The sequence below is a fragment of the Agelaius phoeniceus genome, chromosome 2 (assembly GCF_051311805.1).
Source record: "Agelaius phoeniceus isolate bAgePho1 chromosome 2, bAgePho1.hap1, whole genome shotgun sequence".
Classification (NCBI taxonomy): Eukaryota; Metazoa; Chordata; class Aves; order Passeriformes; family Icteridae; genus Agelaius; species Agelaius phoeniceus.
Genome location: NC_135266.1, coordinates 33985821 through 34013097, shown reverse-complemented (window position 1 = coordinate 34013097; position 27277 = coordinate 33985821). Strand labels below are relative to the sequence as shown.

General features: G+C 41.6%; 1 protein-coding gene across 11 annotated transcripts in view; it reads right to left on the bottom strand.

The window, feature by feature from the left end:
- Window positions 1-26709, bottom strand: part of JADE3 (jade family PHD finger 3) — a 64762-nt gene extending 38053 nt beyond the window's left edge. For 2 of the 11 annotated variants that reach the window (XM_077173468.1, XM_077173474.1), the window contains exons 1-2: window positions 26437-26567; window positions 8761-8813 (exon numbers count right to left, since the gene is read on the bottom strand). The gene's annotated coding sequence lies outside the window, so the exon portion shown is untranslated. Of the gene's footprint in view, window positions 1-5537; window positions 5557-8760; window positions 8814-25825; window positions 26153-26255; window positions 26276-26436 lie in introns of those variants that run through there. The other 9 variants (XM_077173476.1, XM_077173470.1, XM_077173469.1 and 6 more) reach the window with 9 other exon arrangements.
- Between the last annotated feature and the right edge of the window lie 568 nt (window positions 26710-27277).

Sequence of the window (27277 nt, the reverse complement as noted above, 5' to 3'; positions counted from 1 at the left end):
ATTTTTACAATATGGCTTGTCTACAAAAAAAAAAAAAAAAAAGGCAGAGGCAGTAGGTAGCAATTTCCAAGTCTCCAAAATGTGGTTTATGTAACTGTTAAATTTAGATTAGGAAGCAAATTATCTTGAAAGGTCTCCAGGAAATGTAGTACAGTAAAACCATTTAAATAGGTCAGATTTCATAGTCAACTGCCAGGGAAATTACGAAATATGAATAGAGTTAATGCAACCTTTCAAATAACTAGAGGAAGAGAGATCACCCGTGTTTGGGTTTTTTATTATTATTTTTAAATATCCTATCCAATCTCACAAAAAGGCTATATAAACTGGAAAAAATACTCACTTAGAACCTGGTGTAGCAATATTTGCTACACTGAAAAGGTTTGAAAGGTTAAACAATTCACAGAAGAGGATGATCAGCAAACAAAGTAACAACCTTAACAAGTCTGTGATTGCTTTTTTATTTCACTCTAAAAAGAAAAGTCTTAAAAATTTGTAGTATACTCCTACTGTACTCAAGAAGTCCATAATAGAGTGACCACATCTATCCTAGTCTCCCCTAACTCCCAAAATAAAATAAGGAATTATTTTGTGAAGATTGTTCTGGGCCCACCACAAAATAAAATTTGTCTTGCTACTATTCCATACTAAGTCTTGATTAGCATAATAATCTGTAATTCAACAAAGGAGGAATGCACCAGTTTTTAGAAGCAGCAGTACCAGCAACAGCCAATTCCTTTGTCATTAGGCAGTAAGTAATTGTAGCAAGCAAGGAAGTGCACATTACAGGAATCTGGCTAATAACATGGGTCTATATGAAATGCAGTAGCAACAAGGCAGTCTCAAACTCTGTCTTCCTTGGATGTTGCATCTTTATATAAAGCAATTCAGCAGCTGCCTCAAAGGTACTGAAGGTTTAAAAAGGAGAAGAAAAGAAGTCCAAAATATCGTATTCCAACATGACTTATCCCCTGAAATTGTTAAATTCTGAACTGGACTGAAGTAATCTGATAGATCATAAAACTAGGATGAAGAAACCCCAAATATAATCACACACACACATTCCTTGTGGATTATAGGCCAAAAGGGAACCTTGACATCCTTTCATGTGCCCTTCTACCGTGATGATCCATCATTCAGCCTAGTGCAAAGTACTTAACGACCATCACTTTGCCTTCCAAGTAAAAAAGAGGGTAAATGATGCTACTTCAGATTAATAATGTGCTTTGATGACACGATAACATACAGCCCCAAGTACCTTTCCTACCTTGAAAACAGAAGTACAGGTTTTAATTTCTGGTACCACATCCATGCATTGACCCACTGCAAGGGCAGGGGAGCAGATTTACACCAGAGGCCTTCTAAATTGCCTCACACCAAGCAGCTTATTAAAAACCAGAAATCCTCAGAAGAACAAATCACCAGCAACACGTGCAGTGCCACCATTACTTAGCAGAAACTCTCCAAGAGGCTATAAAGATATTACACTGCACTGTCTTCCCAGTGATTTCCTGACACCCAGCACTGACTGAGCAGACTTATTTTCATCTTTGAGACAAGCTACACATGTTGGCCTGTACACAGAACAGCCAGGTGGGCCAGGCTGACATGGAAATATTTCTGTCCATTAATCAGGCAGTTCTAGCATTAGCATCCTGAAGACAACACTGATCTGGACAGTTCATTAAAACAAAAATAAACCACATCAGACTGTCATTAATTCAATCAAATACACCACTCTGTATGTGGTTCTGAGCAACTCTCTGCTTCAGACCTCATTATCAGTTTTCTACTCCTGAACACCACACTGGTTTTATACCAGCTGTTTATTAACAGGACTATCATTTTCCTAAAACAGCATCAGAGATTTGGACACACAAAATTATTTCCTTCAAAACACCATATTGCATTTAAATGCAAGTCTGCTTTTAATATAAAAGAAAAAAACCCCAAATCCCTTCCTTCCCTAGAACCACAACCAGTCTGGTGCTGCCTGGCATCGCCACGCTTACACGCCTGAAGTGTGTCTGTGTGGCTGCAGCCCCATGAACACTCCTCACATCCACCTCCCAGCTCCTCTCACCCTCCTCCTGGCATCACTACCAGGCAGAGAAGAGGCAAAAAGGAGGGTACATCCCTCAGAAAAGGGAGTCACGGCCCTCAGCAGGGTACTGTGCCTGCCCACCCCAGCCAGGTCCATCTCGGTGCTGTAGGTCCCTCCCTGGGGGAGCAAGGAGATCTCCAGCACGATGAAATGAGCAACAAGTTCCCAACGGGAAAGTCACAATGGGAAGTGATGGTGCTTGTTTGATACTGAACAAACAAGCACCACCACCTGCTGAGGTGACCAGCAGGACGCTGTCAACAGAAGGATGCCACTACAGCTCTCACTTCCTCTGCTCAGCATCACATAAACTGTCTCTTGTCAGGCTGTTGGAAACAACACAGCAGTGAACTGATCCCTGAAGGAAATGCCCAGGAGGCAAGGCCAGCTCACATAAGGCCCTAAAACTGCACCTGCACCAAGTGCCATGGAAAAGCACCTACCCCAGTTCCTCATCCACTCAGAAGAGCCCTCAGCTGGGTTCACAGTTATTCAACATGTTCTGTCTGTTTTGCAGGGCTTCCTCAGAAGAAAACTCATACCTGACTAAACACTAAGACATTCAAGAACCAAGGGACAAAAGAAGAAAAGTCCACTTACTAAACAAAGCTAAGGACAACATTGGCTTTGAAGACTGATGTGGGTGCACTGCTACTAAAAATGGACCAGGAGAGGTCATCACACCCTATGCTAAGCCAGGCAAACAAGGGGCTGGCTGCCCCTTTGGGTTCCACACCCAAAGACAGCCACGTGCCCTGTGTCTGTCTGCAAGGAGACTGCAGCCACAGGCATGCCAAGCACTGGTGAGAAACAGGAGCAGCACACGCTTCACCAATATGACTGAGCAGAAAAACCTCCAAGCGCTTAGCTGGGCTTTCTATTTTAAGAACTGGTATGATTCACATTACCTTGGCTCTAAGTGTTTTTCAGTCTTCACCATATCTACCCTCATGATAAGCTCAGATTAAGCAAGCACTAAAAGCCCTGACATTTCAGAGCTGCAGCGCAGAGCAGCCATACATCACGCTGGAGCCTCCAGCATCAGCAAGCAGCTGCATCCAGGTCTCCCAAGTGCATATTCTGTGACCTTGTCACTCATTGCCCTTCCTGTGCTGATGCACATGTGGAAAAAAACAGAAGAAAAATCCCTGTGATACACTAAGTATTGTTCTGCTGTTGCACAATGATGAAGCTGCAGGGACATGGGAGATGGGGACAAAAGAAAGCCCACAGAAGTATCCCTACTTAATTGAAAATTAAGCAATAACCAGTATTAGACTAGTTCAAGTGAAGCTCCAGTTTGCCCCATCTGCCTGATGCTGCCAGCAGTTGCCCACTTGTATCTTTTTCTTTTATTCACCTGTACTAATGCATGCTTCCATGACAAAATACAGTACTAGTATTGCAGCTAGGATCACATGCAGGAAAAATACTATCAAAGAAGGAAGGATCTAGAAATGCTTGTGCTATTTGGGATTATGAAAAACAACTTTTCAATTAATAGCATAGGAAACAGCTCTTATATCCTACAAAACACTTGCTTAAAATAATAATTTAATTTTTTTGAACTTGCTAATGAATATATTAAAGTAGGTTTCACTGTTCTTGCTTTGTTCTTTTCAAATATCAAATAAAAGAATCAACAACAGCAGCCTGCATTAACTATTTCATCTGTTTCAACTCATTTTTTTCTTACTTATAATGCTTTGAAGAGGCTAACCACTTCACTTCAAAATTTTCCATCACCAACAAAACCTGACGGATTGTAAAAGGCAGAAAACATCAATATGCATCTTTATACCCTACACAAATAAAGTAAGAACACAAATATTTTCCTGCAGGAAACATTAGGTTGATAATTTCTTTCCTTATCTGACAAGAAATGGCTGTCATTTACAAGTTGAAATAAATCTGGATGCTAAAGCTTTCCTCAAGTAAAAAGAGTGCACTAAGGGGATCATTGGATAGGAACAATTAAAGGGAATGTACTGTCACAGCCAGAACTCTAAACAGTATTTGGAGTATTTCAAATCTCTGGTTGAATACTTACATTCTACATTTTCCTTTTACACAACATGTATATATGCAATTGCATTATTATTTTGGTTCTCCATGTCAAAACATTACAGCATGAGAAAGCATTTACTATAAGGATTTTTTAAAATACTTTTTAGTTTAGGTTAGTATTTTTAAAAAATCTTTTGAAGAGATAAAAAAATCTGTCTTAATAACTAATGATTTAAAATTAATTTTAATGTCTGGTTAATTAAATTAATGTTATTGTACTGCAAATCTGTAATATACAACACATCAGAGGACACAGAGGGTCTTTTAGTCAAACATTTAAAATAGATTTATAAAAATAAATACTATTCCAGGTTTCTCTATATCACCAAACTGACATGGGGAAAAAACATCATGAAAGATGTACTGTGGCCAAGTGATGTTTGTCCATTTTTATGTACAAAGTAGAGCCAGAAACAAGTATTTTTCTCTGCCATAAAACAAGCTGCAGCAATGACTAAATAAGTAACAGAATTGTTCACTGGGGATGATGCTACCCTGAAGAGAGGAAAGGACCATTCTATTTGCCCAAGGTTTCAAAAATGCCACATCTTGTTTGGGAAAGCAGTCAAGAGATGCATCCTGAAAACCACGTAAGGTTCAATTTCTCATCAAATGGCCAAATTGAAGCCAAAGTACTTTCATATTTTTAATGAGGGGACACACTGATCAGGATTGACCATTACCAGTCCTCTAAATTCCTCCTTCCTCTTCTATTCTGTGGAAATAAACAAGATTTAAACAACTATGACTAGATCATCACTATTCTACTGCTCCTAGTAGAAAACATGTCCTTGTCAGGCTGTGCTGATGCAGGTGGCTTTTCTGGCACAGGAGAAAAAGTGCCAACCCACAAGGTGGATCACAAAGAACATGGGGACTTGAACAGGTGGACTCAAAGTAGAGGAGAACACTCTTCATCCCCTGAGGATAAGGAACTATCCATAGCTGACCTTCCAAAGCTGCCAAGGTGTGAGGAAATGAGTCTGCCTCCAAAGCAGGTCTCTTGTCTGCACTCCTGTACTGGGAAGAATGGAAATGCCTACAAGCCACGGAAGTAGGAAGGTGTTTCACTAAATGTTTACTCATATGGTAAGAGCTACAAGATGCTGCAGCTGCTGCAATTGAATCCATGCTGTGAAGAACAGTACTAAAATCTCTGCTGAGAAACAGGAAAAGAGGTTCCAACTGAAAGTACAACTATGAAACTGAACAAAACAAACAAAACCACCCTTACAGAAGCATCACTCTTAAGACTCCATGATTCAATGTAAAACTTGCAGCTGATATTTTTTGTACATGCAACTCCACCTGGTCAGGGAGGTTTTCACAGACCTGTAAAGAAGCTGCCTTCTCTGCAGGCTCTTACCTCACCCAGCTGCAGGACATGGGGCACACTGCAGCTGTACTAGTTACCAGGGGCTCTGCAAAGGAAAGAAGGCACAATCAAGCCTGCACTTGGACTGAGGCAGAATAAAACCACCCCAGACTCTGGCCATCCACCTCCCCACCTCTGCAACACCCAAAGTGACTGGCTGTTCACAGAGAAGCTGTGATATGGCAGCAGATCACAGATCAGGCACATGCAGCTACTCCCTCAGCCATCCTGCCAGTGAGGCAGAGTGCTGCTGGCCTATCCCAACATTAACTATAGTTTCTAGTTAATACATACACAGCCACACCACAGCACCTGTGAGACACTTCTAGGTCTGAAGAAGATTAAAACACAGGCATTAATTGAATGTCTTTAAAAATACAGTACTTGGACATTCCCAAATCACCTGTAGCAAACTACTGTAGGAGGAGAACAGCACATTGATGCAAGAGAGGCAGCCTTCTGGGAAGGCCCAGGAGAAGCAGCAACAAGCACCAACACAAACCTGTCTGGTTTCATTTGCTACACCCACTCAGTGACACAGAGAAAGCTTTATGGATGAGCAACATTAGTGGATCACTCATTCAGGCTAAGTGCAAGGCAGTATCTTCTAGCTCCCTCAACACCATTGGAGAAGTATTTGTAAAATGTGAACCCCACCTACAGCTCTAAGGAAAGTTTGCCATGACTTTAGGGTAAGAGATGAAACAGACTATCTGTGAAAGGAGGATGCAGAAGAGGGGAGATCTATTTTAAGTGGCAAAGAGAAGCAACAGAATGAAGAGACTACTCACAGCTTCTCATGGCCCAGGAGACAAGGAAAACAAAGTTACAGAAGAAACTTCAAGGGAAAGTAATTAAATGAAGGAAAAAAAAATCATTATGTACAAAATTACTTTGAGAAACTCCATGCTATAGCATATTGCAGGGGCTGAAAAACAAACAGATTGAAGGAAATTAAGCAAAATGGAGAATAAGGGCTATTAAACACAATGTCATGTCAATCTGCTCGAAATCCCAAAATCAAAATTTTACCAGAAACAGAGTCAATAGAACTTTATAAAGCTTTCTTTCCCAAGGTGTCCACTGCTGATCATTATCAGAGAGAGCAACTGGCCTAATTGAGTAAGGTAAATCATCTGAAACTACACATACTCATAACCCATTAAATCCTCTTATGCTATGGATTTCATTGGTTTTTAATTCATCACTTCCTAACCTGACCTCTGCGGACTACAGATCAGAGGGGTGTCTATAAGGCCGTGATAAATACTGAAATGAGTCTGTTTATCAGATAAGATTTTGATTATGATGAGCACAATCAGCAGAGATTCTGACACTTGACATACTGTTGCCCTTAAAATTTGTTGATAGCTGTTCACAGAACGATTCTGGTCAAAATTATTAAGTAAAAGATTAGATCATTCCCAGTGTGCTTGAGTTGTTGATTTTTCGTTTTTCTTTTTTAAGGAGAAATCAAATAAACAGTTGTACAAATACAGCCTACATCCACCTTAGGGCCCTATCCACTTGGGATTTTCTTTTGGGTTCTCTTCTATCCTGCAGAGATTCAATCCCCTTAATAACTAAACTTCCAATTCCATGTCTCAAGTTTAAGAATCCACTACACTTTCATTTTCTTACATTTTTCCAAATCTGGATAACTAACAGTGTTCTCATGTGATTCTTACAGGTTTATTATATCAAACCTTTCCAAGATACACATCTGAAGTTATTCTGCCTCTCTCCTCCCTCATAAGGAAATAACCCAAAACCTCCAGCCAGCACTGTATTGCTGCACACTTTTGCAAGCTAAACACCTAAAAACCTACCTAAACTACTTAGAAAAATGTAATCTGCTTAAACTTTTGCCTGCAAAGCCTAAACGTGATAGTGATCCATCTCATCTGAGCCATCAATTTCATTGGTGAAATCTATCTGAGGTCATCTTTTCCAACTGCAATGACAAAACACAATGCATCACAGCCCTGCTAACAGTACAGAATCAGGTGGGAGGAGAGGCTGACGCTGGTATTGTGTAGAAAAGAATTGCTAAGCCCTGACCCCTCGAAGACAAAGCGATGGTGCAAGAGTAGTCAAGGCCAAAGCTCTATTTGCAGAAAATCAATGGGTTATGCACAATAGCAGCTGCACTCAGATGTTCACAGCTCAGCTGGAATCTGTAGAACTGGTCTCTAAATTCAGAGTATTTGACGTTGAAAACTAGGGAAAAAAACCCCAAGAAACAGTCCTGCCCTCCCCCCATTTAAAAAAAAATTTAAACGGTCATAATAGAAACAAGCTTTGATCTAAAATTCTTGAAAGTGAGATGAGTGAATCCCTTCTCTTTGCCAGTCCTTAGGATCTTTGGTAGCCAGCCAAATGGCTCAGCTTAGCTTTACTTTGCACATCAGTCCAAAAGTTGAATAAGTAATAAAACTTGCATGAGGAGAGGGCTTTATAATCACATTAGAGACATGCAAGGGAGGCCGGTTACCTCGGTTCACCGGACAGCTTGAACAAGGCTTCATAATGAGGGACAGGTGTTGGCACCAATTAGGAACACTCAGCTCACTGCTGACATTGGCCCCTCAAAGCACTGACTGCACTTTAATCCTCTAAGCCACATAAAAGAAAAGCAGAGTGGGCAGACAAAAAAAAAATCTAAAAATGCCTCTGCAGAGGATTGGAATATTTTTGCTTACTTAAGGGAATAAAATAGAAGAGTCACAAAGCTGCAGAAAGTTCACTATAAAGTATCTTGAGTATATCAAGAATATAAATCTTCTGCACAAGCAGAGTATTTAATTTTAGGAAGGATATCACCATGTATAGTATGCATTCATCACAACTATCAGAATTTATATCCAGAAAAGAATCACAAAATAAAAAGGAGTAGAAGCAGCACATGTAAATACTGAGGTAAGATAAAATTATTCCATCTATGCCTACCAGCATTTCAAACATTATGGGATACATAAGACAGATTTTAACTGAGATTATTAAGGAGTCCCACAGGCTGAAATGTTACTGTTAACAGCTTCTTTTATGACTTCCTCCCCTTTAAAAGACTTTATATTCCTTTAAAATTCAGAAAGCTTTCATTCAAAAGGTGATATCTGAAAGTTGAAGGTATATAGATTCAATTTACACATTGTAAACACCAACACACACATTTGTTTATTTATTTTTAAGTATCAGTTCCTCCTTCACTTACATGCCAGGTCATGAGGTAGATGTTTTCGCTTCAGCTGATGACATCACAAGCTCCTAAAAAAACGAAAGGAGTGCTTTTAGGTAGTAGGAATGACATCAGGCATTTCATGTTTGAGCTACAATTTAATTTTTGGCAAGTAAGTGAAGGTTGTATTAAATTTTTATTGCAGCTTTCCCAAGCAAATGATATGCCCAGAATATAAAGCCTTAAATTCCACAATTCTCTTTTGATATGAGGGAAACTGAAATATATCAGCTATATGTGCACATACCATGATAGAAATGCAATAAGTACTACAGCTAAAAACAAATTTATAAGAATATTCTCAAAGTTGATTTTCCCATCCTCTTAATATGAATGAACTTTACTAATACCAACAAAATGAAATTTTGATTAGTATTTTCTCTATCCTGTTTTGGCCATAAAACCACTTCAACAAACACATTCAAATAGATGCACACTTATTCAGCTGGCTTAAGGTGTTGATTTCCCCTTAAACACAGATGCTTTCTTCATTCAAGAGGGTCTTCCACGAACCATGCATTCTTAGAAATTCACATGAGGGCAAACAAAATAAGCATAGAGGGAAAGCTCCATGTGGCTCCTGATTTAATTCCCCACGACATTCCTCCAGACCTCTCCTTGACAATCCCGAATAGCTTAGCTTCCCTGGCAGGGATTCTGCTTACTCGCCCTTTTTAATCTAGTCCTGAGCCTTGAGCAACATTAAATATGGGAATAGAAGGAATTTTTCCCTCTACCAACTGCCCACATTCCCCTCCTGCAGGATCATGCACATGTATGTTTTGTGCTCTATTGTAATGCACATGGCAAAGGCATTACAGCTGTCACACCCAACAGATGAGTTGCAGCACTCCTCAGAGATGTCAGCAGCCTGACCAAGGGCTGTCCTGGCATGTAGTCTGCCCCATGCCTCGGAGAAAAAGTTAACAAAAACAGGACAGCTACGAGCTGTGGAAGAAAGTATTACAGAGCAAAAATGCAAGTAAAAACCGAGGAAGCGATAACTGCATAGCCTGCCAGAAGAAAAATAATTAAAAATGGGGATATGACATGGTTTTTCTAAGTGAAATAAGGCAGTTTCTGGCTGAAGTGTTAGCACCATGCTCTAACATCTGCGCTCCTCCACCCATCTGGAGTACAAGAAAAAGATACAACCACCCATCCACTAAGGAGTGGCACAGATCCCATTACTTATTACAACTATTGTTGCTCAACTTAGGCTGTGGCATCAAAAGAAAACATTTCTTTACAATGTGAGGGGGCAGGGGGGTGGGGAAGAGAAGAGGAACACAATATATTACAGCTCCTGTATGTTGACTATGCAAAATTTTGAAGTTTTGGCTCTACTAATTCTATTTGATTTTAAGTTTCACTTTTGGGCGGTTTTTTGTGTTTCGGTGTTTGGTGTTTTGTACTATTTTTTAGGGGTTTTTTTTGTGGGCAGAGGGGGGGGTGGGCAGCAGAGGTGCTTGGTTTGGGGGTTTGTTTCTTTTTATTAAATCTTCCTAAGTTCCTCTTCCCATCTTCCTGACATTCTCTGGCTATACCCCACATTAAGCAATTAACTTTGAGCAACACAAGAAGATCTGTAGATCAAAGCAATACCAGAGCCAAGGTCGTTGAAACATGAATCACACTATGTGGGTCGGGTTTTTAACTCGAGATAAGGAGACACACTTGGCCACCACCACCACCACACACGTGGCCCAAAGCAATCCACAGGGTGCATCCAGAGGGACCCAGCTCAGGGGCAGCAGGAACACCTGGCACACAGGGAGTGGGGGTGACCAGAGGGGCTCACTTAAACAGCTGCTCTGCTGGTGCTACCCTGCCTGGTACTCTGCCTCTACCCTCCAGCTAAGAAATGCCAAGAGCCTCACCCACAAAACACACTGGAGGAGGGAGGGCAAGGGAAGAAAATAAGTAAATAATTAGTAAATGGCTGGCTAAGTTTCCAAACATTTTCCAAGAATTTTTCTTTTGACTTATTTCATTATGGGATAATTCTTTAATGTCCCGATTGAACCCATTTAATATAAGTTTTCCATAGAAACACAAGCAAAGCCCTGGTTGTGGCAGCTCAAATGGCATCATTAAAATGCAACACAGCCTACAACTTTTAAGTGTGAACAAAACCACAGCTTTTGCCTCTCAGCTGAACCACAAAACTAATATATTTTTGAACTCTTCATTAAAAACACATTTATTTGCTCAGTCAAATGCCAAGATGAACTCTGGAATACTGGAAGGTTCAACTAAAAATTGTTTTCTTTCTCTAATCCTCACAGTATAGTCATAATCTTCAGTCCCAACTTTACTTATTTCACAGTCATGAACAAATATACACAATGGGAAGAAAAATACAGTTGCCCCCACAAAATACTATTTCCCCCCTCCTGGCTTTAAAAGCTGTCTCAACATATTAATTGAAAAGCTCTAAATTAAGTAACGTCAAATTAATGATCTGAGGTTCTTCCTAAACAGATTATAAAAAATGGAAGAATACCAACCTCCCTGTGAGCAGCAAGTTCAAGAGCAAGGTAAAGAATGCACAGAAGATGCTCACCCTCCCTTCCACACAGACTGCCAACAGACTTAACTCCTACACTCCAGATGCATTTGAAAAAGCAATGGGCCAGCAACAGAAACTGTGGCATGAAGAAACAAAAAAAAAAAAATTATAGGAGCTAAAGGACAGTGTAGACACATAAAACAAACTTAGAAATGCACAGTAGCTTTTCATAAATACTGCCTGGAAACTAAGCGTCACCAGGGAAAAAAGCATCAGCAAGATTTATTTCTTAAAATACAACTTACAACAACAGAAGGCCACTTGGAACACAGATCTATTTTTGTAGTTATCACTACTGCTATACTATCGCTCTCTCTGTAATTTACCACAGTGCTTACCAACAGCCAAGCCACCAAAACAAGAATTGGACTGGTTGAAAATAGAGCTTCGTGCTTTTCTCATCAACCATCCCACACACTGTGCTGCCATTTGCAAAAACAGAGATGGTCACAGAATAAAGATCTGCCAGGGTTCTGAAAAAGGACAGCCAGGTAGGACTGAGAACTCAAGACTGCATTACAGAGGCTCCTGGGCCTCTCCAGGGGAGCTCCTTCCACGCAGTGTGACCCTTACTGCCAGCACGTTGTCCCAGCACTTTAAGCACACCTTTCCCCATGCTGCTCGAGCCTTTACCAGGTCTCTCCTAGCACTGGACCCTGATGATCTCACCTCTTTTTTGTTGACACAGTTTGAACACCAACCTAACTCTCTTTTCAGTAGGTCCTTGTCTTTTCTCCAGATGAAATAAAACCCAGTTCTCCACCCTCCATTTATAGGACATGTCTTCTACATTTCTGATTCTAGTTGCTGCTGTCCACCACCCTTTCCCAGGCTGGCACACAAAACCAGTATGAAGTTGTGATATCCTCAACAAAGTTCCCCGTCTGAATCCTTCCCTACACAAAAAAAATGCTATTCTCTTTTTAGAGAAAAATATCCTTTACAGTCACCTGAGTTGCAGATAATAATCCTACATATAAACTCCAGTGCATTTGCTTTTCCAGCAGCACGACTGATGTCTCAAGTCCTGGCTGTGAGCAATTATTGCTGCTGGGGCCCACTGCCCCCAGCCTGCAGGCATGCAGCCAAACCTTTATGTCACAGAGCTGCCCCTCCATGTCCTGCTCAGCCCCATCCAACCCCTCCTTCCAGACTCCATCTCAAATCAAAGTAACTCTGAGTTCAAAGCATCTTCTCAAGTAGACATGCAGCTCCACCCAGATTGATTCAGGTATTGAATGAACAGAGGCCTCATTCCTTCACCCACATCATTAATTGCAAATATTAATTCACCTGTCTTGTTTGAAACTAATTAGCAATTATCCTCTCAGTTTCTCTCAGCAGCTACAAACATTCCTGTGAGCATTTCAGCTAATCCATGCTTCCTTAGCTAGGTTCTGATAATATGGATTGCCTGATAACTTGCATCATCTACTGTGCAATTCCTACCTCACAAATTACTTTCAAAACTGAATTAGAAAGCTGATCTTGTGATGCTTCACATCTCCTCCATAAATAATCCCAGGGATATAACACCGCATAGGTGGGAAAGGTATTAGAAAAATTTATAATTTCCTGTTTTTTTACAGATTGTTTCAGATATCTAGCACATACAGACAGCTCCCCACAGACTACCAATAAACATCACACAGACCTCTTACAAAAGGCAGGTCAAAAAATTAATACTACCAAGACAGCAAAAGAAATAAAACCAGTAGTCTTTAAGATTATAAACATCGTATTTAAGGTAATGGTACTCCTTCCCTTATAGTTCTGAAAAAATCATAACAGAACAAGTATCCAAATACCAAAACAGTACCCATCATATTTAACTGAAGAGCTATTTCCAGGCAACACTTATCCTACAGTGATTAGAGGTAGCAAAGAAAAAGTCAGTAAGCTTTAAGGAAAGTCTTGTAAAATCCCTACAAAGTCTTTGAAGCAAACAGTGTTGGATTTCTGCTTGTAATAAACTGATTTGTTGTTTATTCTTCCTCTTCTTCACAAGCTTCTAAACAGTACTGACTACAGTAAGTACTCTTGATTTTTATCCCTCTTCCACATTGGCTTAGCCAACAAAGTAATTCAGTATAAATTCACAATTTCATTGTAAAAATCTAAAGACAGTCCATCTCACCTTAAGGTAGATAGAGACGCTGAAAGCATTTAGTAAAGCCTGCAGCCTTCTAGCACCTTCAGTTCTTCCCACTGTCACAAAACTATTTTGTGACACCTTTATGCAGCAACAAGCCTATTCTTAATAATAGCTGGTGATTTAGTAATTCCCAGCAACCAATTAAACTTGCTGGGAAAAAAATTTCCCACAGCAGCTTACCCCACCTTCAGACAAACAATGCAGCAGGATGTCTAGAAGGATAGGTTTCATAAGGCAACTAACAAGTAACATCAAGACATTTTATGAAATGCTCTGAAGTCCTGGGCCCCAGGCAATCAGATGGTGATCCAACACAGCAGTTATTTAGTCTGTGTGTAGTGCCAACCATTCTGCAAAACACTCAAAACATCTTATCGATTACTTGAAAATCATTGTTACACAACATAAGCTACATACACATGCAAAAAACTGAGTCAGGCTGAAAAAACTGCCCTTACAGGGAAAAGCTACTAACACCAACATAAACAAACACTTACTTTAAGATGCAAAGTTATTTACATTCTTCATATACAGACTGGAAATTATAATTAGTCAAACAAAAGCCTGTGTCTGTAAGAGATGAAATGAAATGGGATACACTTAAGACAAAACCCAAAAGGTTTAAGCTTAGCATTAAGGAAACATGCTGAGAGTGAGAACTGCTGACCCACATCCCCAGGGGGAGGATTGGAGGCTGCAGCTCTTGACGTTTAAACAAAGATTGGACAAGAGTCCCGGTTGCTGTGCTGCCAACACAACATGCTCCGTGGAGCTCAGCTCTTCTCAACGCAGCCGGAGGGCAAGGCAACAATACATGGGACTTGAGTATAAGGAGCTCTGCACAAAGTGGTTTGTTGGGACTGTCTGTGCTGAGGGCTGCACCTCACCATGCAGACATGCAGAGCAGCAAGTACTGTGCATCAGAGAGCCACAGAACTCATGTGTATCGCTGCATGCTGGTGAGAGCAAAGCAATCCCAGGCAGCTATTCCACCATTCCATCTCTCTTCCCTACATCAGACACTAAGGGATCTCTCTATCTATCTATAGATATCCCTGACAGATGCTACAGTGTACAGCTGCATGCAAGGACAGTTAGTACACAGCAGCTCAGATCCCTGCTCCTCTTTTTGGGACGAAATGTTAAGGCGATGTGCTACTTCAGCCTGGTGCAGGATGCATCTCTCTCAGAAGAAGAGGTATTCCCTGCAGTAGGATGCACCTCAAGGTAGAGGAATGTAGAAGAAAGAATACAAATGCATGAGGCAGAAGGCTGCAGAACAAGATCTAAACTGAGATAAAAACATAGCAAACTGGCAGGAGGCCTCCTGATCCACAAAGCCTGGAATGGGGTACAGGCAGAAACAACAGAAGTATTTTGGCTCTACCTGATACCAGAAACTTGAAAACAGGTCTGTGAGCCACAGAGCAGCAAAAACAAGCTATTTATGAGGATCTGGAGCAAAACAAATTGGATGCAGTTCTTGAGGAAGGAGATCATTACATGTCCTGCTGTTAGCCACAGCCACATGCTGGCCAGTTGGATTTCAACTATCAACCCACCTCATTTGACTTCTACCCCCTGTACTAAACAGATGTGCTCGTGTGCATTTCCTGTAGCTGAGTGATGGCAGTACTGTTCCATGCTATTTTCTGAAGGGTGGTTCAAACAAACATTTCAGAAGCAATAATCTAGATGACCTAGAAGCATCTTTTTCCATAGCCAAATTCTATTATTTAATGCAACTATATTTGTACGCAGACCTTTAGTGGAGATCTTAAAATAAAAAATAAAACTATTTAAGTGTGAGAACTTACAAAGTATGGTAAGATAACAGATGTTATGTTTCTAATGCCACAGCTATGCCACTTCCATACTCTCCACAGCAAGTTCCATGACCCCACCACACACAAAAGAGAGTTACAAATGCTAAAAGCAGTATGTGGATCCTTCACACAATGACAATATAAAATATGAAGGGACATATTTAACCTTTGGACGAAAGTAATATCAAAATGTGCACTTCAATGTACTCAAGCTAGAGCTCTGGAACAAGAAACAGCAAACACCACAAGGTTTTAACTCCCACCCAGCAAATGGAAAGGTCTTTACAGTGAGATTCAAAGTGCCCAGCATGTTCAGGACAGCCAGTTCACACACCAAATAGGGAATGATGCCAGAACTCTCTCTTCTCACAGATTCAACTACTCATTTGCAATCCTGTAAAGGATACCTTCAGGAATCAGACACATGCTGGAACCTTTCTTCCTCCTCGCCTCATATGTACTCTTCAGGCATCAAATTCAGCATCACATAAGGTGTCAGCAGTTGCCATACCTTCAAAGGCTGTCCTTAGTTTTCATCCCATCCTCCCAGTCCTCCTCTCCGGGCCACCAAGAGTCTGCCCCAGCACTTCCTGCGTTTTCCTCAAACCTTTTTCCATTGCACAACTCTGCTGCTGCCTACCTACAGCACTTAAGCATTATGGTCATTCCCATCACTTCACCAGAAGACCACTCTGTACAAGCATTTCTTATCTATGTTGTGATATTTTGCTTCAATCATTTACTTGCAGGATGACCAACCACCAGTTGCTGGGGAGTGAGTGTCAAGAAGAGCTCGTGGCTCAAACCACCACCCACTTTTACACAACAAATGAGCCTGCTGAGCCTCTGTTCCTATCCTAGTCAATGCAAATAGAAGGAAAAAAAGGAAACTACAAGCAAAAAGATTGAGAATAATTTATGCCTGGATTACAGGAGGAAAGTTATCTCACAACTGGATGACAGCAAGAAAAGATTCTGTCTCCTTTTCTGGATACACTAAGTTGTGATGCTCACCAGTGTACAACACAGGGCTTCAGAAAGGCTACAGAGCACACTTTTGAGTTTCTTCAAATGCTCCAGCTATGTAGAAATTGAGTAAAGAGCAGTGTAGATACTGAATATTCCTGGCCCTTAAGGGGGTCTCAGTGGCCACAGAAAAATAACCCTCATAAACAGCTCACCTCACATAAAACCTTTTAGTCCAGTATTTAACTGAATGTCAGCTCCCAGAGGAAAAAAAAAAAGGGGGGGCAAGAAAAAGGTAACAGTGTTAACTTCATTGATTATCACAGTGATTTAAAGTACTTTTAACATCCTTTATTAAACCTGGCACATCAGTATTTGTGATTTTTCATAAGGAAAGTCTCTCTGTTCCTTCATGGTCAGACATCAAACCAGCACTTAAACTGTCACCTTCCCCTGCAAAGAAACTGCATAAATAAATAAAGCACTCAAGCTTTGCCCTTAGACCACAAAAACACAAGGCTGGGAGCACAATCAAATGACGATTAATGAAGCAGCAGACACTAAAACACAGTAAACAAGACTTCATCACCTTCATCCTCTGTGGCTGCAAATCCCATGGCAGCAACCAAATATGCCTTCTTCATTGAAGATGATCTTAAATGGTTGGAAAGGGTTGTGTTGGGTTGTTTTTTTTTTTTACTGCTATGAAGGAGAAACTTGTGTCAATCCTTTTCCAAAGTCATTCCTACTCAGTTAGACAAAACACATGACAAACTCTGAGAAACAAGCAGGGAAACTTTGGTCTTGGTGGAGTCAATGGGAATTAAAGCCAGAGCCAAAACAAAGCCAGAAATTAGCAAAACATTTATCTGACAAATTTGTGATCAGAATTCCTAAATTACAAAACTGAGCTTACTTCTTCTTAAAATCTTCTGATGCAAATATATTGGGGAAGGGTGGGGGATTGCAAGACCAAGTTGTAAAGCACAAAAACTATTCTTTTTTTGAAGCACCCACTGTTAGAAGAATTTACTGTCAAAAGGAAAAACCTTTACCAGAATTGTCTAAAATATTCAGATCTTTCTGTTTTCTTGTAGTTTATTAATGTAGGACTTTCACTACACAAATCTGTTGCCTTTACAGAGGCAAAACTTCTGATATCGCTTAGCAAGAGATAAAACTAGATTTGGATAGTTTCCCAGCCACGTCATTATGGATGGGCTTCCACCAGTTCCAAGAAGGACAGCAGGTAACACTGCCCTTCACAATACACTGGCATTAAAAAAAAAAAAAAAAAAAAAAAGAGAAAAATTGCCTTCATAGGTTTGCTCCCTTAAGAGTTTTACATTACTTCTGCTTACCTGAAGCACAAAAACGTCAATAATCCTGCCAGACCTGGAAAGCTCAAAAGCAGAAGTAAACAAAGAAACTGAGCTTTGTCTCCTTTGAGAATTGCCATCATGCAGTTAAATCCACAATTCTGACTGATTAAATCCCTGTGAACCTATAAGAGACCACAAAACAGGCAGAGGTGGCATAGAGCACCCTAATGTGACATTAAATCCTCTAAAAGATAGATCTAAAGATGCTTTGTTATGGCCAAAGGAATCTGGTACAGGAGTGAAGTTGGCTCAACTTGTACAGCCCTTGTGCAAAGGCTGACACTAATGCCACTTCAGAATTAGGTGTACATGACCAGTCAGATCATTATAACAGAGTTACATCACAATAACACCTTCAAGCTGTTATGAAAGCTGACTTCTTTGGTAGCATGAGCTTAGGATAGATTCCCTGAAATTATTTAAAGGGGGAAAGAAAAATAGCATTTTGACAAAAAAATTATCTTAGGGTAGCAAATGGTTAAAAAAGGGTTTGATACAAGTAACCAGGATGCATTAAAATGTTTTAAAAGTTACTCCACTAAACCAATGCTTTGCCACTGTCTCACTTTTTCAAGCAGTTCCTCCCAATATAAAAGCAACTTTGTTTTGAAACACTCTCACTATCTGTACCAAACTAAATACAATTGTTGATGTGTGTTTAAGTTCAACATACAGACTTAACTTCCTTAACCAAGCAAAATTTACCTATGTACAGGCATAACACAGAAGGGTTTCTTGTTAAACACTAGCTAAATAGTCATCACACCAATATCAGCATTCACCAGGAAAAAAGTTTAATATCAGAAATCCTTCTTTTAATGAATTTTTAAAAATACAACTTGAATTTGCAATGCATGACACTTTTGTACATACACATATGTAAACTCCCACAAATGTACCAGCCACAAAAAAAAAAAAAAAAAACCTTACAAAAAAACACTGATGAAGGAAAAGGCCCCCTTTATCAGGCTGAGCAAACTTACACCAAAAAAACCCCAAACCAACAAGTCTGCCAAAATACTTTCAGGTTGACTGCTAACAATCTGGAAGTTTGTAGTCTGTAGTCTAGTAGAGGAGACAGATTTAATTTTACCTAGATGATTTATAGGGTCCCAAGAAGACTGTGAGACATTCACTGGAAACACTGATTTCTCCAATAATAAGGAAAAAGTTGGAAAGTTAAGTCAAAAACAAGAGGGGAGGGCCAAAGGGACACTACAAAGGCATCAAAGACATGGATGGCTGAGAGAGATAAGTAGGAACTACAAATCACATTCAAGTTCTCATCTGCAATTGAGGCTTTACTTTTTCCCTTAAGTTCCTTCAGACTTTTTTTCCAATTCTTATCCCATTCACACTTCAAAAATAGACTGATTCAGGTGTAGAAGTCAAGCACACAGAAGTGAACACAGAAAATAAAGTAGTTCAATAATCTTAGAGAATAAAATGGCACCTGCAAAAGCTACTAGATTTCACTAAATTAATGCACATCCCTGTTTGCTGTTACATATAGAGGCTTCTGCAAATCTAGAACAAGTACAAGAAGATGCCAAACAAAGGATCTAAGACAGCACTTAAGCCAGTTTAATCCACGTAATGGGAGTCACAGGGCTCTGACTGATACTGAGCTGATTGGCAGGAGTGTAAGCTTTCTAATAACTTATGTCCCACCTTCTGAAGTCTTATGGCATTTACAGAGGAAGAAAAATGAAAACATCATGCATCAGACCCATATGTATTCAGTTTTAAGCAACAGAGGAAAGACTACTAAGAATACTAAGTACTGAAACAAAGTTTAACATACTCTTTCTTGGAGCTCAGAGCAGAGTCCCATTTTCTACAGTACTAAACCACAGATATTCTGTCCCTGTATAGGTATGCAACCAAATAAGGCAAGTCAGATCTCCATCAAAACTGCAGAAACACACATGAATGTAACCTGTCAGTCACCAGCAAAATCTCATTCAGTTGCCATTTTAAGTAAACTCTTTGTACACTAGCTATCTATGTAAGTGTTTGGATCAAAAATATGTTTACTACTAACTGGAGCAAACTTAGGCATCTGAAAAATACCTGAATAAAGAACAGCTTTCACAATTTTCATAAAATATTACTGGAAATTATAGTATGAATCATTAAAAAATACAAAACTACAAGAATCAAAATGAAACCGCTTGAATTTATGGATACGAGTTGCAAAGGGCATACAAAACTATTTCGTATCATTTCTATTTATATAAAAATATGGAATTATTTCTTCCCACGGGCTTTTTCATCTTTTTCTTCTTTGGCCCAAAAAAGTGAAGAAGCACTAACCAAAGAAAGTGAAGAAAATTAGTATCTGTTATACAGACATAGTATTTTGAAAAAATATCTTCCATACAAGAATCAGTACTATAAGAAGTGAATTTTACTTCCTAGGTATGCCAACAGCCATTACAATACTGTTGTTCATAAACATGTACCTTACATTAAGATCAACTTTTTGATTCCTCCCTCACTCCTAGCACATTCTGTTGCAGAGCTGCAAGCTCAAATTTGTCAAGCAAAATGCTTCACTTACTTCTTAAGATTGCTCATTTCATGCTACAATGGAAATGATTACATTGTTAACATAAGGAAGACTGCAACTTCATTATCAGGTTTAAGTATCTCCCTTTCAGTTACTTAAATGACAAGCAATTCGATTTTTGTAAAAGAACAGAACTGATCTTGATTTAGGCCCAAGCAGAAGAGTTGCTGGAACTCCCCCAAACAAGGTTAACGATGTCAAAGCATAGCAGCAACGCTGACAAGCAGTACCCCTTCCTTTTCCAGTGCTCTGGTCAGCAGTTCTTGGAAAAAAAAAAGCTACCATAAAAAGCTGTTATGTGCTTGAAATGAGCATTTTTATCCTCCCTCCTATCAAACAACATCTAACATCTAACAAGTTTACATTGCACTGCAGAGTAATCACTCGTTATCACTATTTCAGTCACTATTTTCCTGCTGGGAAAAGAGTCTATTAGTATGAAAGCAGGAAGAAGAGCACCACTTTATTACTGCTATGCTCTTTCTATCCAAGTATTAATAAAAGTGGGAGAAGTATTAGTCCTACCTCTTTGCTGAGGCTCCTCCTGGCCAGATAATTGCTGAGCCTTACATTTTCCTGTGTGTCCCTAATGCACTCACACATGGAGTATTTCAGCTCCACAAGGTCCTCGGTTGGCTTGCTTTTTCATTAAAGCCAAAGCCTGTACAGGACACAGACACTATTTCCTATGATGAGTCCTCTACAGCCACTTTCATATCAAAGCTTGCAAATTAACACTGAAAAAATATTAAATAAGTACAAGCAGTTAAAAGCAGAACAAATAAAGATAATTAAACCTAAGGAGTCCCACTAGGGACATTTGTTTCCTCCCTTGACAGGGTAGACATTTCTCCTATACACTTTTGTATCCAGCAGCTCAAGATGTCAGGTTTCTGACTTGTCAGCAGATAGAAAATACTACCTTTTTATTCTGCTATACTTGATATGTAGGGGAAGATTTAAATATTTGCACACTAAAAGAAATTTTCTCAATACCATCACAGTCTACAGAGGAATCATTATTTAAAAACTGTCTGGTCTGTTAAACCAAGACTTAGATTTTTAAGTATGAACGAAAGCTCATAGTTTAGTTATGGTTTTCAAGGGCTTGTGAACAGCCACGTTACTGTAGCTCTTGTCTAGAACTTGTAGTAAATCCATCATTTATCTACATATTTAAAGAATTTCTCTCATTCAATATTACATAATAAACTATATAGCATAATTAAAAGACAACACCCAGGCAGAACTTCTCCTATGCAGTTCTCCTCTCATTACTTTGTCATCAACCCAACAGCATCAACATATTCCAAAACAAGAGCTACCTGAAAATAAAAATCAGCTTGGAAAACAGTCAAACAAAATTACCTACTTACAATAAATATTCCTGGTCAGTTGTTTCACTTTGCAGCTCCTGCTGTGTGGGGTATCACCCCTCCCTTTGGAGGATCTCAGGCATCCCAGCCTCGACTCACCCACTGCACTACGCTAACTCTCGGAGGCTGTTGGACTTGCTGTGCACCAAAGCACTTGTGCAGGCATGAAACTGCTCTTTAAGACATGAGCAAGAGCCTAAGCCTTTCACCAGCTAAGGCTGTCAACAGTCAGGAGCTTTAAGCAGGTAAGACAAACCCTCAGAAAATATTCAAGAGTAACTTTTTAGAGCAAGGTAGGAAAAAAGGAAAAAGGAAGGAAAGGGGGCTGGGGGAAGCCCAGAACAGTAGATTAGCAAAATAATACATAATTCCCCCAAGACTGTGTGACAAGCATATTCAGTTTAGCAACCAGTCAGGCATGTGGCATAAACCTGTTTTTTAACATCTCCTAGAGCTCTAATTAAAACACAAAGAGACATTAACGACGTGATTTGTTATGTTCACCATTCAATTCAATAATCAGGAAGAACAGCTCTTTAACCTAATGCTGTAACAGGTGTACTTTGAAGAAGAAAAGCACTCCAAAGTTTTCAAACAAAGTTTAACAAGCTAAGGCAAGCATCCCAGTATTTAATCCAGGAGAAAGTTATAACAAATAGCATCAGCAGTCACGAGCTTATCCTCCCACCTTCTCCTGCTTCTATGAAGAGGGCGACTAAGCAAGTGCCAGTGGAGCCTCCGCAGTCATGCTCACAGCTCGGGGTCTCTTCCATTCCTTTAAATCCAAGTAAAGCCTGCATTATTGCTCTACAAATGCAGGAGCATTCCTTAGGTCCAAGATCACGCATCCCAGACTGCTCTCATCCCTAAATTCTTGGTCACCTACACACTGAAGTAAGATATTAAATGTTGGAAGAGTTCAGATGTCATCTAGAACAGGGTAACTTGGAAGCAAATGAATAAGAAAGAGTGAACAGCCCAGGGAAACAAGGAGGTGCTTGGCAATTACATCATCATCTTTCCACAGAAAGCAATACCCGGTTTGTCACATTTCTGAAACTTATTTTCCAGATACCTTCTTGTAGTCAAAATAAGTTGAAGTATCAATAAAAATAGTACCTATAGACAAAATTTTTAGGGGTTCATCAGACATGCAGCTGTAGCTGAAAAATAGCATAAAGAAAAGTACTTTTAAAGTGACAGGTGTAATTGATCATTTAACATGAATAAATATAAAAGAAATCAATTCTCAAATCGAAACACTATCCTTTTTATTAGCAGCATTAGATTAAAATAAGCTATGTGTTAAAATGTAAAATTTCATACAGTTATCTCACTTTTCAGAGGTGCCATCAAGCCCTCCAGATCTCCAGCATCTCCCACTCCCACCTGACCCAGCCTCCACCAGCATAAAACCTGCCAGGGCCTTGACATAACATTTTGTACATCAGCTCTTCAAGATGCAAATAGCATCTGTTGGCTTCCATTACATAAATACCCCCGATAAGAGCTATTATTAACTTGTTAGTTTCCATTTTAAGTAAAGAATGTAAAAATTGTATTTATGTCTCCAATTACATGGAGCCTTGAGCGTTACAAGCAGTTCAAGTCTTCAGAAAAGAGAAACACCACACAATGTCAGAGGCTCCCCTCTCTGTAGAATTCAAAAGCCCCTGAGCTCCCTTAGCTATAGCGCCCACAAAGACTGTGGGAGTGGAGAGATTAAGCAACATGCGCAAATAGCAAGTTTTGGCTCAGTCCATAATGAAAGAAGTCACCAACTAAAACACAACACTACCACTGATCTAGACAAAACAGTAAATTTTTGGTTACAAATGCACTGAGAGAATTATACCTATACTTAACCAAATATTGGCTTTTACATTTTGGTTGAATACAACATTCTTTGCTATCAAATTATGTGGTATTTTCTGAAGAGTGGTCACAACACTACACCATCAGACCCATTCAAGTTATAGCCCCCCAAAGCACATACTAACTTTTGAAGGAGACTTCTAGGGACTAAAGGAGGAAGACAAACCATAGAAACAGATGTTTACATGACATTTCCATCCATGGATGATAAAAGATGCACAACAGAAATGGGTGCACATTCCTTCTCCAGATGCATCCCATGTCTTGCCAAGCTAACCAAAAATATGCAGGCACCATGCCCTGCTTCTCACCCACTGGGGCATGATAGTCAGAAATTAATTACAAAGATTGAAATAAGCTACCTAAATAGACTACAAGGAACACTGCAGGAGTGTTTCAAACTCAAGTCAGCTTGTGCAGGGTTTAGTTTCACTTCTCCCCATCAGGTCTACCAAATCCAGCCATTTTCACCATGGCCTTGGACACTTGCCAACACACTCACCAGGAGCTGAGGTCACCAGTCAAGACATCCCCCAGGCCAGCTGCAGCAAGCTCTTGGGGAAAATGCTCTACAGCATTCAGCATGTGGGAACTACTACAGTGACCACACACACGTCTCTGCCCATGTGTATATACATATAGAAATGTACAGGTAAAAAATAATAAGCAATTGTAGATAAGAAGGCGTCATATAAATTCTTCTCCATAAGTGAATTATCCAGGTCTATTAAAAGCATGTATATATTTTAAAAATCAAAATTAAAGCCCATAACAATCCCAGGTATCCCAATAAATCCTAAACACAAACTTTCTGATTTTCTGGTGCTGAGAGGAAGTGCACAGAACTACAGAGAAGAAAACAGCTGGGTTTATTCTAACACTACACTGAGATCTATCTATCCCAGGCTCTTATATTCACGGCGGATTTTCATGGTTTTAATGAGATCCCAAATGAACACACATCCTTGCCAATAAATGCCACTGCATATGTTCCTACATCAGTTCTCTAGCAAACCTTTGTGGGTATCTGCTACGTGTACATAACACAAATATAACAAAAAAAGACCTACAGTCAGACCCAGTTCAGAGGAATTTTTGCCACTGGGGGAGGGCAGCTTGCTCTGTAAGAGGAACCTAGAAAGAGGAAACATCAAAGGAGGGACAGGTAACAGAAACAGTTCTGCTATTTTGATTACTTTTACTGCATCTAAAGTCCAACTTTTGCAAATAAACCTTTCGAGTTCTCCTCCTCTCTGCAATAAAACCAGGGCATGTCATGTCTAGTCTGAAAAGAGGTCAGACGTTCAGTTAAAAAAGAAAAACAAAACAACACAAACTTTAGATCCTAAAAGTACTAATTTGCTTTTACTTTGAAAAGGTCCATTCTTAACCAAAGAGACATCAAATTGCATTTTCTCCCATTGGTAAAGTGCAGGTAAAGACTTTTCTGATGTCTCCTTAAGGAGCTCTGTGGCAAGCTGGAATGTTATGCAAACGTGCATTCATCCAGGTCGACCTTTCCGGCCTAAGGCTCTCACACTTTTCAAGCCAGCTCTCTCTAACCATCACTAAGATGCGGTCTCACTGTGTAGAGATGAGCAGGTGTGCTGGAGATGCTCTACACAACAGCCCATAACAAGCACCAACCTGATGTAAAAAGTCAGCTGCTGACCAAGCATCTTGCAAGCATCAGGACAAAATACATTTCTCTTAATCTTTCAGTTTTCGTGCAAAGGCTCTTTTATATTAACAGAGAAGCACAACAGCTTTCAAGTATCTAGTGTGTAGTAATTGAAGGTTTTCTAATCATACTTGAATGTTGTCTTCAGCATCCCTTTCTCCTGAACATGAAAAAAACCATTGGGCTTTGAAGCACAGTGCAAATTTTAGTGATATGTTAATAAAAATACATAGCTGCTCAGTATAACAATTGCAAACAATAGCTGAACTCCTCAAGTAACTACAAGTGCTTTTTATAAAATAACTCTAGTTAAAAGACAGAAAAAAGTGGTGTTTATTTGCCTGGTAACATGCATTTTAGGGTGCCCTGTACCAAATTCTCCCATTAATCATCCCATTATTATTTACAAGTATAAATAGTTTTACTACATCCCCAGCCGCTAACCATACCGGTCGCGGTACATCCGTAGAACGAAGCCATGCCTTTGCAGAAACATGAACAGCATTAAAGCGAACAGCATTCAGGGGAGGAAGGTTTGATCTGGAGAACTGAAGTCGGGACCTTCCCGCTCCTCCGCCTGCAGGCACAGGGGGCACTGGGGGGCCATCCGCCCCCGCCGCTCAGGAAAAAACTTACCTTGGCGGCCCGGCCGGGCAGGCGGGAGGGCTGCGCTAGCGCTTCATTGTCAAACTCAGTTCTAGCAAGTTCCTCGACATACCGGCGGAGCGGTGCTCGGCGGCGGACAAGCGCCCGGCTGTCTGTCTGTCTGTCTGTCTGCCCGCCAGCCACGCCCAGCCGCGCTCCGCAGGGCCCCGCCGGCTCGGGCACCGCCGGGTCGCCGCCTCTCCGGGCTGCGGCGAACAAAAGGGCGCTTGGCCGGAGGTCGCCCGGCCCTTGCCGCCCCCCGCGGGTGCAGCGCCCGCCCGGCTCCGGAGCCGCCGTAACTTTTCCCTCCGGACGCGGCCGGGGCCGCAGCGCCCACACCGGACGGGCGGGCTGCCCGCCGCGCCGCCCGCCCGCCGCCCCCGGCGCGGCAACGCGCGCTCTCCGCCGCTGCCCCACGTACCCGCAGCGCCTGCCGCCTCCCCGCGCTCGCCGCCGCTTCCTCCTCCTCCTCCCTCCTGCCCGGCCTTGGCGCCAAACGCCGCCGCCGCAGGCCCGGCGCCTCCCCCGCACAGGCCCGGCGCGGCGGCCCCGGCGCCCGCCCCCCGCCCCGCCTCCATGCGGGCAGCCCGGGCCGCGCTCACCTCCCGCCGCCGGCCCGGCCCGGCGCGCCGCCGCCTCCTCCTCCTCCTCCTGCCCTGCTCGCTGCCGTGGGCGGCCGCGGCCGTCAGGGCTGGCGCTCCCGCCGCGGCGGCGGCTCCTGCTGCGGGTGCTGCTGGTGCCGTCCCGCGCCGGCGCGCATCGCCCCCGCCCGCCCGCCCGGGCCCGTGGCCGGCGGCGGCTCCCGCCCTGCGTGCCGGCTGCTCGGCGCGCCCGCAGCCCGGCCCGCTCCTCCTCCGGCGGCGGCGGCCGCACAAGAGCCCTATTGTATTATTGACCCTGCTGGGCTCCAGGCCCCGCCTCTTCCCCTTCCCTCCCTGCCCGCGCCGGGCCTTCCTGCCAGCTGCGCCGGCAGAGCCGCCCCCTGCCCGGAGAGCGAGCGGGAGGCGGACGGCGGGGAAGGAAGAAGGGCAGCGTGTCTGGTGAAGGTGTGGAGCGCATGTCCTGTGAGGAGCGGCTGAGGGAGCTGGGGTTGTTCAGTCTGCAGAAGAGGAGGCTCAGGGGTGACCTTATCACTTTCTACAACCACGAAAGGAGGCCGTAGCCAGGTGGGGGTCAACATCTCCTAGGCAACCAGCGACAGGACAAGAGGTCATAGTGTAAAACTATGGACGGAGTTTTAGGTCGGACATGAGGAAGATTTTTTCCACAGAAAGGGCGATTAGATATTGGAATGGGCTGCCCAGGGAGATAGTGCAGTCACCGTCCCTGGAGATGTTTAAGAAAAGACTGGATGTGGCACTCAGTGTCATGGTCTAGTTGACATGGCAGTGTTCGGTCATGGGTTGGACTCGATGATCCCAGGGGTCTTTCCAACCTGTGGTT